This window comes from Triturus cristatus, chromosome 12 (genome assembly GCF_964204655.1).
Source record: "Triturus cristatus chromosome 12, aTriCri1.1, whole genome shotgun sequence".
Taxonomy (NCBI): domain Eukaryota; kingdom Metazoa; phylum Chordata; class Amphibia; order Caudata; family Salamandridae; genus Triturus; species Triturus cristatus.
The window spans coordinates 860,733,218-860,747,011 of NC_140595.1; the positions used below are offsets into that span (position 1 = coordinate 860,733,218).

A 13,794-nucleotide genomic window follows, 5' to 3' on the forward strand; every position below is an offset into this window, starting at 1 on the left:
ATGCACCAGAGCCTGAGGGGTACCGTGAAGGAGGCTGTACCCTGAAGGAGGCTGTACCCAGAGGCTTGTGGAGGGGTCTCTCAGGCACCACCAAGGTCAAAGATGCACCAGAGCCCGAGGTGTACCCTGAAGGAGGCCATACCCAGAGGCTTGTGGAGGGGTCTTGGAGACACTACCAAGGTTGAAGATGCACCAAAGCCTGAGGTGTACCCTGAAGGAGGCTGTACCTAGAGGCTTTTGGAGGGGTCTCTCAGGCACCACCAAGGTCAAAGATGTACCAGAGCCTGAGGTGTACCCTGAAGGAGGCTGTACCCAGAGGCTTTTGGAGGGGTCTTGGAGACCCACCAAGGTTCAAGATGCACCAGAGCCTGAGGTGTACCCTGAAGGAGGCTGTACCCCGAGCCTTGTGGAGGGGTCTTTGAGACACACCAAGGTCAAAGATGCACCAGAGCCTGAGGTGTACTCAGAAGGAGGCCGTACCCAGAGGCTTGTGAAGGGGTCTCTGAGACACCACTAAGGTCAAAAATACACCAGAGCCTGAGGTGTACCCTGAAGGAGGCTGTACCCAGAGGCTTTTGGAGGTGTCTCAGAGGCACCATCAAGGTCACAGATGTACCACCAGAGGCTAGTCTTAACAATATAGGTAACTGTGCAGTCTCCTGCCTGTGTGGAAGATGGAGACCACTTCACACGTGCAGCAAGAGGTGGGGGCCCTGCAGTTTGAAGATTACAGGTGCCAGTAGGTATTGCATAACTCTAGGCTGGTAAGAAAATATTTTTACAATTTGTTCCGCCTCCTTCTCGCTTAGTCTTCTATAGGACTGTCCGCATGAACCGTGGGGTGCTGACCTGGCGTCTGACCAGTGACCCCCAAATATATAAATGCAGCATGTATTGCACCAAAGGCAATGCCCAAGTGAACGATGACCTGGCTATCTTGCTAGCCCTCCCTGAATCTTTTTATAGCATAGGTGTATTGTACAGTTTGTTTCATCATAATAAAGGGCCTTATACCACCTAGGAATTGGGATCCAGTTTTCAGTGCCCTCCTAGAGAAGTGCTTGGGATCACTTGGATTTTAGGTGCACACATACAAGGTCCAGACTCTGAACAAACACCCTACCCTAGAATCCTCCATAGTATTGTATACGTGACTAGATAAGCCCACAGTCCAGGCTGCCCCCTCATCGGCCCTTTGCAGTCTTTTGAAAGGTGCCTGTTCGAGGCATATGAGCTGCAGACCACACACTGTAGGATAAGAACGCCATCTGGTGTTGGGCTCGGATGTTTGCAGGTTGTTGTTGTCTTCGGAAGAAGCTTTTGGTCACGAGATAGGTGACTCCTCCTCTGGACAACAGTGCGCATGGGCATCCACTCCATCCTCAGATTGTTTTTTTCCGCCATTGGGTTCGGATGAACTTTTTTCCGCTCCAGCAGAAAACTTCTACAATCAACACAACTCTTCAAACTTTACCAACTACAACGTCGGAATCCATCGGATCGGCTCCGGACGCGGCCCATGGAAAGGACACCTTTTAAAAAATATCCCCAATGTGGAGCCAAATTTCCCCACAGTGATCACCACGAGGTCTGTAATCTCTGCCTCTCCCCTGATCACAACGAAGCCAACTGTACAGCCTGCGCCGCCTTCCGGTCGAAGAAAACCATCCGGGACCGAAGAGCTCGACGCCATATCATGGCTAAACCGGTCCCAGAACCAGAAGATATCTTTGCCCAAGATGTCCCTGACGACGATTCCGAAGACCTCCGCATCGTGTCCGAGGAGGATGACTCAGATGACCTCCTCACTCCGGGGCAGCATGTGAGTACCAGCCCCCCTACCCCAACCCCACCAAAACAGCCAGTGGTCAAGACTCTTCCAGCTGGGCCCAGTCGCGACCGGAAATCATCTTCAGAAGCCCCGCCTTCGGGTCCGGCTCCGAAGAAAACAACTGTGGGTGGCTCGGGCTCGAGCAAACCTCACATTATAGTGCCTGCTATACCTTCGGCACCGAAGCAAGCTTCAAGGCCAAAATCTCCATCGGCACCGACGCCAACAAAGCCTTCGGCACCAAAGTCTCCACCGGCGCCCAAAGGCTCCTCGGCACCAAGAGGTTCATCGACGCCGAAAGGATCGTCGGCACCGAAAGGTTCATCGGTGCCGAAAACGCCGCCGACGCCGAAACCTTCTTCGGCACCAAAACCAGCCTCGATGCCGAAAAAAGTCCAGAAAGACTACACTTCTATCTCAAAATCAAAATCTGACCCGAAAAAACCGGCGCCAATGGCACCTTCGGACTCTGAGGAACTTTTCCACCCAGATCCTGCACAAAAAAGGATTTACATCAATCCTAACACCGGACATGTTACGGCTGTGCCCTACAAGAAAAGGAGGCTGGACACATCACCTCCTGCGCCTCCTCCAAAGAAGAAGGACTGTGCCACTTCACCCATACGTCCTTCCTCTCCTGTCTTACCTCCCATCCCTTCCCCCCCACCCCCCTCTCCTTCTCCTCTACCATCTCCTTCTCATACACCACCACCACAGGATGATGATGATTTCGGGGGAGGGGCTGACCCTGATTTATTTGGAGATCCCTCTGATCCTACTGATCCCTTCAGTCTCCCAGACACAACACCCTTAGATGACTGGGCTTATCCGGTACCTGACATACCTGATCCTACTCCATACCCTTCCAAACCCTCTCCTCCAGATGACCATTTAGGGTTTGGTCAACTGATAAACAGGGCTGCACTGTTCCATGGCGTCGCCATGCACACAGACACACCCGACGAGGATTTTCTTCTTGATACTTTTGAGCAGTCGCAAAAAACTGTTCATATACTACCTATGATTAAAGGTGTCATAAAGCATGCCTCAGAGGTTTTTAAAGACCCTGTTAGGGCCAGGGTTCTTAACCCTCGAATAGAAAAAAAATACAGACCAGCCCCACAGGACCCTGCCTATATCAAAGCACAGCTCCCTTTAGACTCCTTGGTCGTGTCAAATGCTAGAAAGCGGGCCAATTCCCAAACAACTGGAGACACGCCTCCCCCAGACAAAGAGTCCAAACTCTTGGAGGCTTCAGCTAAAAGGGTTGCCGCACAAGCAGCTAACCACTGGCGTATTGCCAATACGCAAGCCCTATTAGCTCGATATGATAGGGCTCATTACGATCAGCTAGAGGACCTTTTGCAACACCTACCTGATCCATACAAAACCTAGGCCACTGACCTAATCCAAGAGGGTAAATTAATCTCAAACGCCTCCATCAAATGTGCGTTAGATGCAGCAGACACCGCTTCTAGAACAGTCAATACAAGCGTATTGCTCAGACGACATGCATGGCTGTGTATTTCCGGCTTCAAGCCAGAAGTACAAACAACCATTCTGGCTCAACCTTTTAATCAGGAGCAATTATTTTGCCCCGCAGTAGATACTGCACTGGTGTAACGCCCTGAACGTCTCAGGATCGTTTAACAGACACGATAATGAGAACGCAACCACTTGTGAAGGTTTAGTTATTTTAATGAAGGCAAAAATAATACAAGGAATAAACAAAGGTTATAGTCACTGGAATCCTCCAGGCTAAGTACGTTACCAGCCCACAGCACGGATGGTCCTAACCGTCCTCTGCATATACGCCGATCCCGGCGTATGCCAACAGAGGGCAGAAATGAAATGGCCGACAATGCCAATCGGTAGGCTGTGAGGGGCACGAAGAGTGTTGGGGAGAATCGAGGAGTCAGGGAAACACCCAGCCGGGGTCTCTACCTGAAGGGAGCAGCCGCTCAACCTCTTCCTCAGACTGCACCGGGACGCGGAGTCACCTCCTGGTGATACGTCACCGATACCCCAATCACAAGCAAAGAAGACTGAACCGAGAGCAGCCGCTCGATCGATCCCGTGGACTTCCGAGTCTGTAACGCGGCAAACACCTCCTGGTGTGCGTTACAGCTGGCAGTCCCTGTATCTCTGGTCGGGCTGGGAGTTACGACTCCAACCAGCAAAAGCGCCACTGCGCTTTGACTCAGCCGAGTCAAAAAGCGAAGCTCAATGGTTATCCGGTAGAGCTTCCGGGTCCTTCACAGGTGACGATGGGGCAAGACACGGCCCAGGGAGTAACGACTCGACCACTCCGGAACACTGCTCTTCACTAAGCAGGTACGTCGGTGTAAACACAATATCCGACAGCGTTGTACCTCCCGGTTCCTCCCTTTATAGGGCGTGTTTTCCTTGAGTTATGTAACAGCTCTCCTGTTTACATAAGGGCGTGTTTTCCTTGAGTTATGTAACAGCTCTCCTGTTTACATAAGGGCGTGTTTTCCTTGAGTTATGTAACAGCTCTCCTGTTTACATAACCTCTCAACCGCTAAGCATCCTGGGAGATGTAGTCCGTTTTCGCTGGTTACCGTTTTCCTCCCCTCGCATGACAGGAATTCTTGACAGTACATCCTCCCTCTCAGCGGCTCCCCACGGGTCCAGCGCTGGCAGGAAAACGCCGATGGAACAAGGAGACCAAGCGCGGAGCATGAACCCCTTCAGCCGGTTCCCATGACTGCTCCTCCGGGCCATAGCCTTTCCACGCAACCAGGTACCACAGCTTCCCCCTGCGCCATTGGGACGCCCGTATGCCCGACACTTCATACTCCACCTCCGACTCCACGCATACCGGCCTAGGTGTCCCAGACGGCTTGGAGGGTGCTGGTTTGAGCAATGATACATGAAAGACAGGGTGTATCCGCAATGACTGGGGCAAGCACACCTTCACGTTCACGGGACCCATACACTTGGTAATTCGATAGGGGCCCATGTACTTGGGATGGAACACACTGTTGTTTCGAAACCTCATGTTTCTTGTGGATATCCAGACGTAGTCTCCAGTGCCGTACAGTGGCCCGGGCCTTCTCTTCCTGTCTGCCGCAGCCTTGTATCTTCTCTTGGCCTCTATTAGGACAGCCCTTGAGCGCATCAACGTGTCTTTTATGTGTGCCACCCTGTCCGTTGTGGCGGGAATCCTGTCCTCTCTGAACGGATGTAGAAATGGCAAGAACCTGGGATGTTGGCCATAGTTGCTATAGAACGGAGATGACTGTGTGGAGCTGTGAGTGGCGTTGTTATAGGCTATCTCTGCAACCCATAGCAAGTCGACCCATTCTTCCCTGCCCTGGTCCACAAAACATCGCAGATACTGTTTGAGCGTTTGGTTCAGGCGCTCGGTTTGGCCGTCCGTTTGAGGGTGGTAGCTGGTGGACAGGGCGGTCTTAACATGCAGCGCAGTGCACCAAGTCTTCCAGAATTGCGCAGTAAACTGCGACCCCCGGTCCGACACGATCACCCCAGGTAATCCATGCAGTCGTACCACATTCTTTAGGAGTAGTGACGCCAATTCCCCGGCCGTAGGGACTCTCTTGCAGGGGATGAAGTGCCCCATTTTCGTCAAGTAATCCACCACCACCAGTATTGCCGTCATCCCCTGGTCTACCGGTAGGCCCACCACAAAGTCCAGTGATATGCTATCCCATGGTCTATCCGGGGTCGGAAGTGGATGTAAGAGCCCTTGGGTTCGGCCATGGTCGGCCTTCATGGTAGCACACGTAGGACACTCCTGTCCCCACCTCCTGACATCCACTCTCATGGTTGGCCACCAGAAATGCCGTCCCATGCTAGCCACCGTTTTTTCAAAGCCCAAATGACCTGCGCATGGAGAGTCATGGCACCAGATGAATGCTTGTTTCCTTAGCCTAGGCATGGGTATCAATAGGCACCTGCCCTTCAGGGGTATCCCGTCCTTCAGCTGCCATTCTCTGTGACTGAGGAGCCACCTCCGCCATGCGAATGACCTGATCCCTCTCTTTATTCCCCTCAGGAAAGTATCCGGTTGGATAACCCCCAATACCATCCTCAGGGAAATGATGGAATGCTCGGTCGCAGGCAATGGTTCCTTAACTGCAAAATGACGGGACAGGGCGTCCGCCTTCCAGTTTTCCGTCCCCGGCCGATATGTGATGCGGAAGTTGAACCCCGCAAAGAAGATCATCCACCGCAGCTGTCTGGGAGAAAGGTGTCTTGTGGCCGTCATGAACTGTAGGTTCCGATGGTCCGTGTACACCGATACCACATGTCTTGCCCCCATCAACCAATGCCTCCATTCGGTGAAGGCGTCCTTGATTGCGAGAAGCTCCTTCTCCGCAATATGGTAGTTGCGTTCGGCGTCGTTGAGTTTGCGGGACATGTACGCAACGGGATGAAGCACCCCTGTGTCGTGGTTGCGTTGGGACAAGATAGCCCCCAGCGCCACATCCGATGCGTCCGCTTCCACCACGTAGGGGAGATCCGGATCGGGGTGAGCCAACACCGGCGCCTTACCAAAGGCGCTTTTCAGGGCCTCAAAGGCTTTGTTCGCTTCAGGGGACCAGACAAACTCCTTGGACTTCCTCAGTAGCTGTGTGATTGGGGCCACCAATCCTGAAAATCCGTCTATAAACCGCCTGTAAAAGTTGGCGAAGCCAATGAAACTTTGGACGTCCTTCACGCTTTGGGGCACCGGCCATTCTTTCACCGCCTTGATCTTTCGTTCTGCCATCTCCTGTCCCTCTGGACTCAGCATCACTCCGAGGAATTCCACGGATGTGACGTGGAAGTCACACTTGCTGAGTTTACAAAACAGCATGTTTTCCCTCAGCTTTTGGAGCACAGCTTTGACGTGGTGTACGTGCTCCTCCACACTGGACGAATAGATGAGGATGTCGTCGATATATACGACCACGTAGATATCCAACTCCTCTCTGAATACCTCATTCAAAAAGTACTGAAAGGCTGCCGGGGCGTTGCACAGACCGAACGGCATGACGAGGTACTCAAAAAGGCCGAACCTGGTCTTAAAGGCGGTCTTCCACTCGTCTCCGTCCCTCATGCACACCAGATGGTATGCCCCTTTCAAATCCAACTTGGTGTAGATACGAGCTTTCTTGACCTGTTCCAGAAGTACACTGATGAGAGGCAAGGGGTACCGATTCTTTACGGTTATCGCATTCAATGCCCTAAAGTCCACACAGGCTCTCAGCTCCCCATTAGCCTTCGGGATGAAGAAGAGTGGCGAGGCTGCCGGAGACTTGGACGGGCGGATGAATCCTAGCTTGAGGAGTTTATCCAGGTACCCCCGGAGATGCACGTTTTCAGGCTCCGTCAGGGCATACAGCCTGCCGCTGGGAACGCTGGCCCCTGGCACCAGGTCGATCTGGCAGTCAAACTGTCTATGTGGTGGTAGCACTTCCGCCTTCACCTCATCAAATACATCCTCAAAACTGTGATAAGCCTGGGGGAGAGCCACATCTTTTTCTGCCGCTGTAGCCACCGTCTGACTCCCGCTCTCATCTGCGTCAAGGGATTCCGTTCTTATTCCACAATGCAGGATGCAATACGGTGACGTCAGTTCGATGCGATGTGTTGGCCAATCCACAGAGGGGTTGTGTTTCTGTAGCCACGGCAGTCCCAATATGACGCCATATTGGGGCGCTCGGATGATGTTAAAATCGATTTGTTCCAAATGGTTCCTCCCACATCTCATCGGAAGGACCCCCGTGTGCTGCCCGATGGGCCCCGTCACCAATCGCCTTCCGTCTACAGCATAGACGTCTTCGGGTACAGCTTTGGGAAGAAGCACTAGCCCTAGCCTGCATGCCTCGTTGTGGTCCATAAACATGCCAGTGGCCCCTGAATCCACCATGGCCACAACGGGTATCCACTGGTCATGCACTCCCACGTGCACCGTGAGAAACAGGTGTCGTTGTCCCTTAGTGACCGAGTTGGAAAGTGAAGGGATGGATGAGTGACTCCGAGATGGCCCTTCTTTGGTCTGGGAGTCCTCTAGTTTTCCGCCGGTACGTCCACCACGGCTGTTACCGACCGGTTGGCCCGATAACGTGACGTCTTCGGTTTGGCAGGGCATTCACGTACGTAGTGGCCTTTTTTGCCACAATATAGGCACAATCCTTGTTTACGGCGTGACTCTTTCTCCGTGGCTGTGAGGCTCGCTCGTATTGCGCCGATGTCCATGGGTTCTCCCTTGGATGCGGTGGCAGTTTCAGGACTTCCCACTGTCACATAGGATGGAAGGTATTTTCCTTTTCTCCCATGATCCCCCTTTCTTTCACTTAGCCTATGTTCCAGCCGTAATACCAGGTTGATAAGGCCCTCACATGTCTTGGGTTGTGGGTCAATATGAGCCACGGCGTCCTTGAGCTCATCGCACAGCCCGTGATGGAAGAGCGCCGTCTGTTTAGCAACAGGCCACTTGGTTTCCGCAACCAGCCTTCGGAACGCGTTGAGATACTGCACCAGGTCGTTGGATCCCTGTCTCAACTCAAGCATTTCACGGTCCGCCGTGTACGAGTCAGCCCTTCTGTCGAAGACCTTCAGGAATTCCTCGCGAAAAGCACCCCAATCACATAAGATGGGGTCGTCCCTGCTCACCAGAGGTACGGCCCATTGTGCCGCGTTTCCAGCCAAATAGGATATAAGGAAAGCCACACGAGCCTGACTCGTGGGGAACGCCCTTGGTTTGCACGATAAATGTAGCGCCACTTGTGTGAGGAATACCTGCACTGTGTTAGGATCCCCACTGTACCTCTCTGGTGTTGCCAAGGGGACGGCTACCGGCATTTCCACTACTACCGCAGGGGTCTGGTTCGTGAGGGAGGTGCTGGGCGTGAGTGGGTCCAATTGGATAGCATCCAGTCTGGCTTTTACATCGGCTGTTTCTTGCCTGGAGGCAGCCAATTCAATTTGCACGGTCGCTAAAGCAGCCAGCACATCATCAAGTGTTGCCATGTCTGTTATCGACCGGGAGACAGTTAGTGTTATTAAGGTCGGATATTTTGTAACGCCCTGAACGTCTCAGGATCGTTTAACAGACACGATAATGAGAACGCAACCACTTGTGAAGGTTTAGTTATTTTAATGAAGGCAAAAATAATACAAGGAATAAACAAAGGTTATAGTCACTGGAATCCTCCAGGCTAAGTACGTTACCAGCCCACAGCACGGATGGTCCTAACCGTCCTCTGCATATACGCCGATTCCGGCGTATGCCAACAGAGGGCAGAAATGAAATGGCCGACAATGCCAATCGGTAGGCTGTGAGGGGCACGAAGAGTGTTGGGGAGAATCGAGGAGTCAGGGAAACACCCAGCCGGGGTCTCTACCTGAAGGGAGCAGCCGCTCAACCTCTTCCTCAGACTGCACCGGGACGCGGAGTCACCTCCTGGTGATACGTCACCGATACCCCAATCGCAAGCAAAGAAGACTGAACCGAGAGCAGCCGCTCGATCGATCCCGTGGACTTCCGAGTCTGTAACGCGGCAAACACCTCCTGGTGTGCGTTACAGCTGGCAGTCCCTGTATCTCTGGTCGGGCTGGGAGTTACGACTCCAACCAGCAAAAGCGCCACTGCACTTTGACTCAGCCGAGTCAAAAAGCGAAGCTCAATGGTTATCCGGTAGAGCTTCCGGGTCCTTCACAGGTGACGATGGGGCAAGACACGGCCCAGGGAGTAACGACTCGACCTACCTCCGTTCTTGCCTTACTGGAGCACCACTCCGGAACACTGCTCTTCACTAAGCAGGTACGTCGGTGTAAACACAATATCCGACAGCGTTGTACCTCCCGGTTCCTCCCTTTATAGGGCGTGTTTTCCTTGAGTTATGTAACAGCTCTCCTGTTTACATAAGGGCGTGTTTTCCTTGAGTTATGTAACAGCTCTCCTGTTTACATAAGGGCGTGTTTTCCTTGAGATATGTAACAGCTCTCCTGTTTACATAACCTCTCAACCGCTAAGCATCCTGGGAGATGTAGTCCGTTTTCGCTGGTTACCGTTTTCCTCCCCTCGCATGACAGGAATTCTTGACAACTGGAGAAAATGAAAAAGGATAATGAGACTGCCAAATCTATGGGAGCTTTACAGTCTACTCAATCCAGAGGCTCCTTTCGCCGCTCCTTTTATAGAGGAGCCTCCAAAAATGTGGGAACTGATTCCTCTTCCACCTTCAAAAACTCAGGACAATCATCCCCTAATAGAGGATACTTTAGAGGAGGTTACAGGGGAAACCACACTAAAGGCCAAGGGCGGGGCAACAACAACAACACCCGCTCCTCTCCAGCCACTAAACAGTGACTTGCCCCCACTCCCCCCTGACCATTCCACTCCGGTCGGGGGAAGACTTCAACAGTTCCTACCTGTCTGGAATTCCATCACAACAGACAGGTGGGTAACACAAATTATCCAGTCTGGCTACTGCCTCGAACTAATAGACACCCCCCCAAACATACCACTCAAGCACCGTCCCATGTCGTCTCACCACCTCACGCTCCTCAAACAGGAAGTTCAGTCTTTGCTTCAAAAACACGCAATAGAGCCAGTCCCACTTCACCATCAGGGCATAGGAGTATATTCTCTATACTTCCTCATTCCCAAAAAGGACAAAACATTACGCCCCATACTGGACCTCAGACTCTTGAACCAGTATATACAATCAGATCACTTCCACATGATCACACTCCAACAAGTCCTTCCGTTACTTCAACAAGGCGACTTCCTGGCCACCTTAGACCTCAAAGACGCATATTTTCACATTCCTATGCATCCCGCGCACAGGAAGTAACTACGATTTGTGGTAGACGGGCAGCACTATCAGTTTACGGTTCTCCCATTCGGAGTAACTACTGCACCCTGGGTGTTCACCAAATGCTTGGCAGTTGTGGCAGCATATCTCAGGAGACAACAAATCCATGTTTTTCCCTATCTGGACGACTGGCTCATCAAAGCCAGTACTTTCCACAAGTGCGTTCTGCACACTCACCGCACTATTCAAACCCTACACGATTTGGGATTTACCATCAACTACCCCAAGTCTCACCTACAACCCTCCCACGTACATCAATACCTGGGAGCCACCATAGATACATCCAAAGCCATAGCTTATCCCAACACAGTCAGGATAGCCAACATACAAAATCTAATCCAAAAATTTCAGACTCAACACTCTCTTCCAGCAAGAGTGTTTATGCAACTGTTAGGCATGATGGCCTCATGCATCTCCATAGTGCCCCACGCACGCCTTCAAATGCGTCCCTTGCAGGAATGTCTAGCACAACAGTGGAATCAGGCTCATGGACAACTTACCGATCTGGTGTTGGTGGACAGCCGCTCACTTTGCTCACTGAAATGGTGGAACACCATCAACCTGTCCAAAGGACGGCCGTTCTTAGAGCCTCTTCCACAAATTGTGCTGACCACAGAAGCATCTCTCACAGGGTGGGGAGCCCACCTCCTTCATCACACCACTCAAGGCAGGTGGACCACTCAACAAAAACAACTACACATCAACCACCTAGAACTTCTGGCGGTGTTCCTCGCACTCAAATCTTTTCAAATGTATCTAAACAACAAGACTGTCCTCATACGCACGGACAACATGACCACAATGTATTACATACAAAAGTAGGGGGGGGGACACATTCTCTCCAACTGTCTCAACTGGCGCAGCAAATCTGGAGATGGGCAATTCCCAAAAACATCTATCTGCTAGCAGAACACCTCCCAGGGATTCAGAACCAAGTGGCCGACCTCCTCAGTCGCCACACACAACAGATACACGAATGGGAATTACACCCCAAAGTCCTACTCCCATTCTTCCAAAAGTGGGGACAACCAGACATAGACCTGTTCGCCAAACAAGAAAACGCAAAATGCCCAACCTTCGCTGCCAGGTTTCCCACACCCACAGTCAAAGGGCAATGCACTATGGATGAACTGGTCAGGCAGATTTGCGTACGCTTTTCCGCCTCTCCCACTCATTCCATTTGTGGTACGCAAACTGAAACAGCAATCGCTGACACTCATCCTAGTGGCTCCCACTTGGGCCCGCCAGCCCTGGTTCACCACACTTCTAGAACTATCTCTAGTTCCACATCAAAAATTACGCCTCTCCCCGGCTCTATTAACCCAGAACCATGGAGAAATCAGACACCCAGATCCTCAAACACTGAACTTGGCAATCTGGCTCCTGAGGTCTTAGAATTCAGATACCTCAACCTACCTCCAGACTGTATGAATGTCATTAAAGAAGCCAGAAGACCTACTACTAGGGCGTGTTATGCAGCAAAGTGGAAAAGATTTGCCATTTACTGCTCTAACAATGACATACGTCCACTAGATGCTTCCATCCAAAACATCATTTGCTATTTATTACACTTTCAAAGATGCAACTTAGCGTATTCCTCTATACGCCTACACCTAGCTGCATTAGCAGCCTACTTGCAAAATAGACAACACCTGTCCCTCTTTAGGGTACCAGCCATTAAAGCATTTATGGAAGGTCTCAAAAGGATTATTCCTCCAAGGTTACCACCTTCCCCAGTGTGGAACCTTAATATTGTTCTAACAAGGCTCATGGGTCCCCCATTTGAACCAATGCACAAATGCGAACTGCAGTTTTTAACATGGAAAGTGGCTTTCCTTGTAGCAATCACATCCCTACGAAGGGTAAGTGAAATACAAGCCTTCACTCTTGAAGAACCCTTCCTACAATTACATCGTAACAAAGTGGTTCTTAGGACAAACCCAAAATTCCTTCCTAAAGTCATCTCCCCTTTCCACCTCAACCAGTCAGTGGAACTGCCAGTCTTCTTCCCTAATCCAGACTCAGTAGCTGAAAGGGCACTTCACACCTTAGATGTCAAAAGAGCCCTGCTATATTACATTGACAGAACCAAACCTTTTAGAAAAACCAAGCAACTGTTTGTTGCTTTTGCTCCACCGCATAAAGGCAACCCTATTTCCAAATCAGGTATAGCCAGGTGGATAGTTAAATGTATCCAAATATGTTACCAAAAAGCTAATCGTACTCTTACAGTTCCCCCTAAAGCGCACTCCACGCGTAAAATAGGGGCTTCTATGGCATTCTTAGGAAACATCCCCTTAGAAGACATCTGTAAAGCAGCTACATGGTCTACTACACACACCTTCACTAAGCACTACTGTGATGATGTGCAAGCAAAACAACAAGCTTCAGTAGGCCAAGCTGTCCTAAAAACTCTATTCCAAACTGCTGCAGCAGATACAGGTGACCACCGCTAGGGGAGGCACTGCTGTATAGTCTATCCTACAGTGTGTGGTCTGCAGCTCATATGCCTCGAACGGAATATGCTACTTACCAGTATGCATCTGTTCTTGGCATGTAGAGCTGCAGAACCACACACGCACACCCGCCTCCCCGGGACCTGTATCTGCTCCAGCTTTTGTCTTAGACACTACACATGGACATCCTTTCTCTTTATTCTTATACACTCCATCATTTCCCATCATGGCGAAAAACAATCTGAGGATGGAGTGGATGCCCATGCGCACTGTTGTCCAGAGGAGGAGTCACCTATCTCGTGACCAAAAGCTTCTTCCGAAGACAACAACAACCTGCAAACATCCGAGCCCAACACCAGATGGCGATCTTATACTACAGTGTGTGGTTCTGCAGCTCTACATGCCAAGAACAGATGCATACTGGTAAGTAGCATATTCCTTCTCCAACATGAGCGTCTTTATATCGTCTTGATGACGAGACCTTCCTGCTGTCCAGGCTGCTCCTTTACTGCTCATTTGGAATGTGCCTTTCTCCAACACGAGCGTCTTTATAGCGTCTTGTGATGAGACCATCCCCTGCTCCTTCACTGGTCATTTGAAATGTGGCTCTCTCCAACACAAGCCTCTTTATAGCGTATTGTGGTGAGACCTTCCC

At 51.1% G+C, this 13,794-nt stretch overlaps 1 protein-coding gene across 4 annotated transcripts in view; it reads left to right on the forward strand.

Annotated features, from left to right (window-relative positions):
* The window catches only part of LOC146783123 (uncharacterized), a 124,751-nt gene that overhangs the window by 48,274 nt on the left and 62,683 nt on the right, over positions 1 to 13,794 (forward strand). The gene's annotated exons all lie outside the window — the stretch shown is intronic.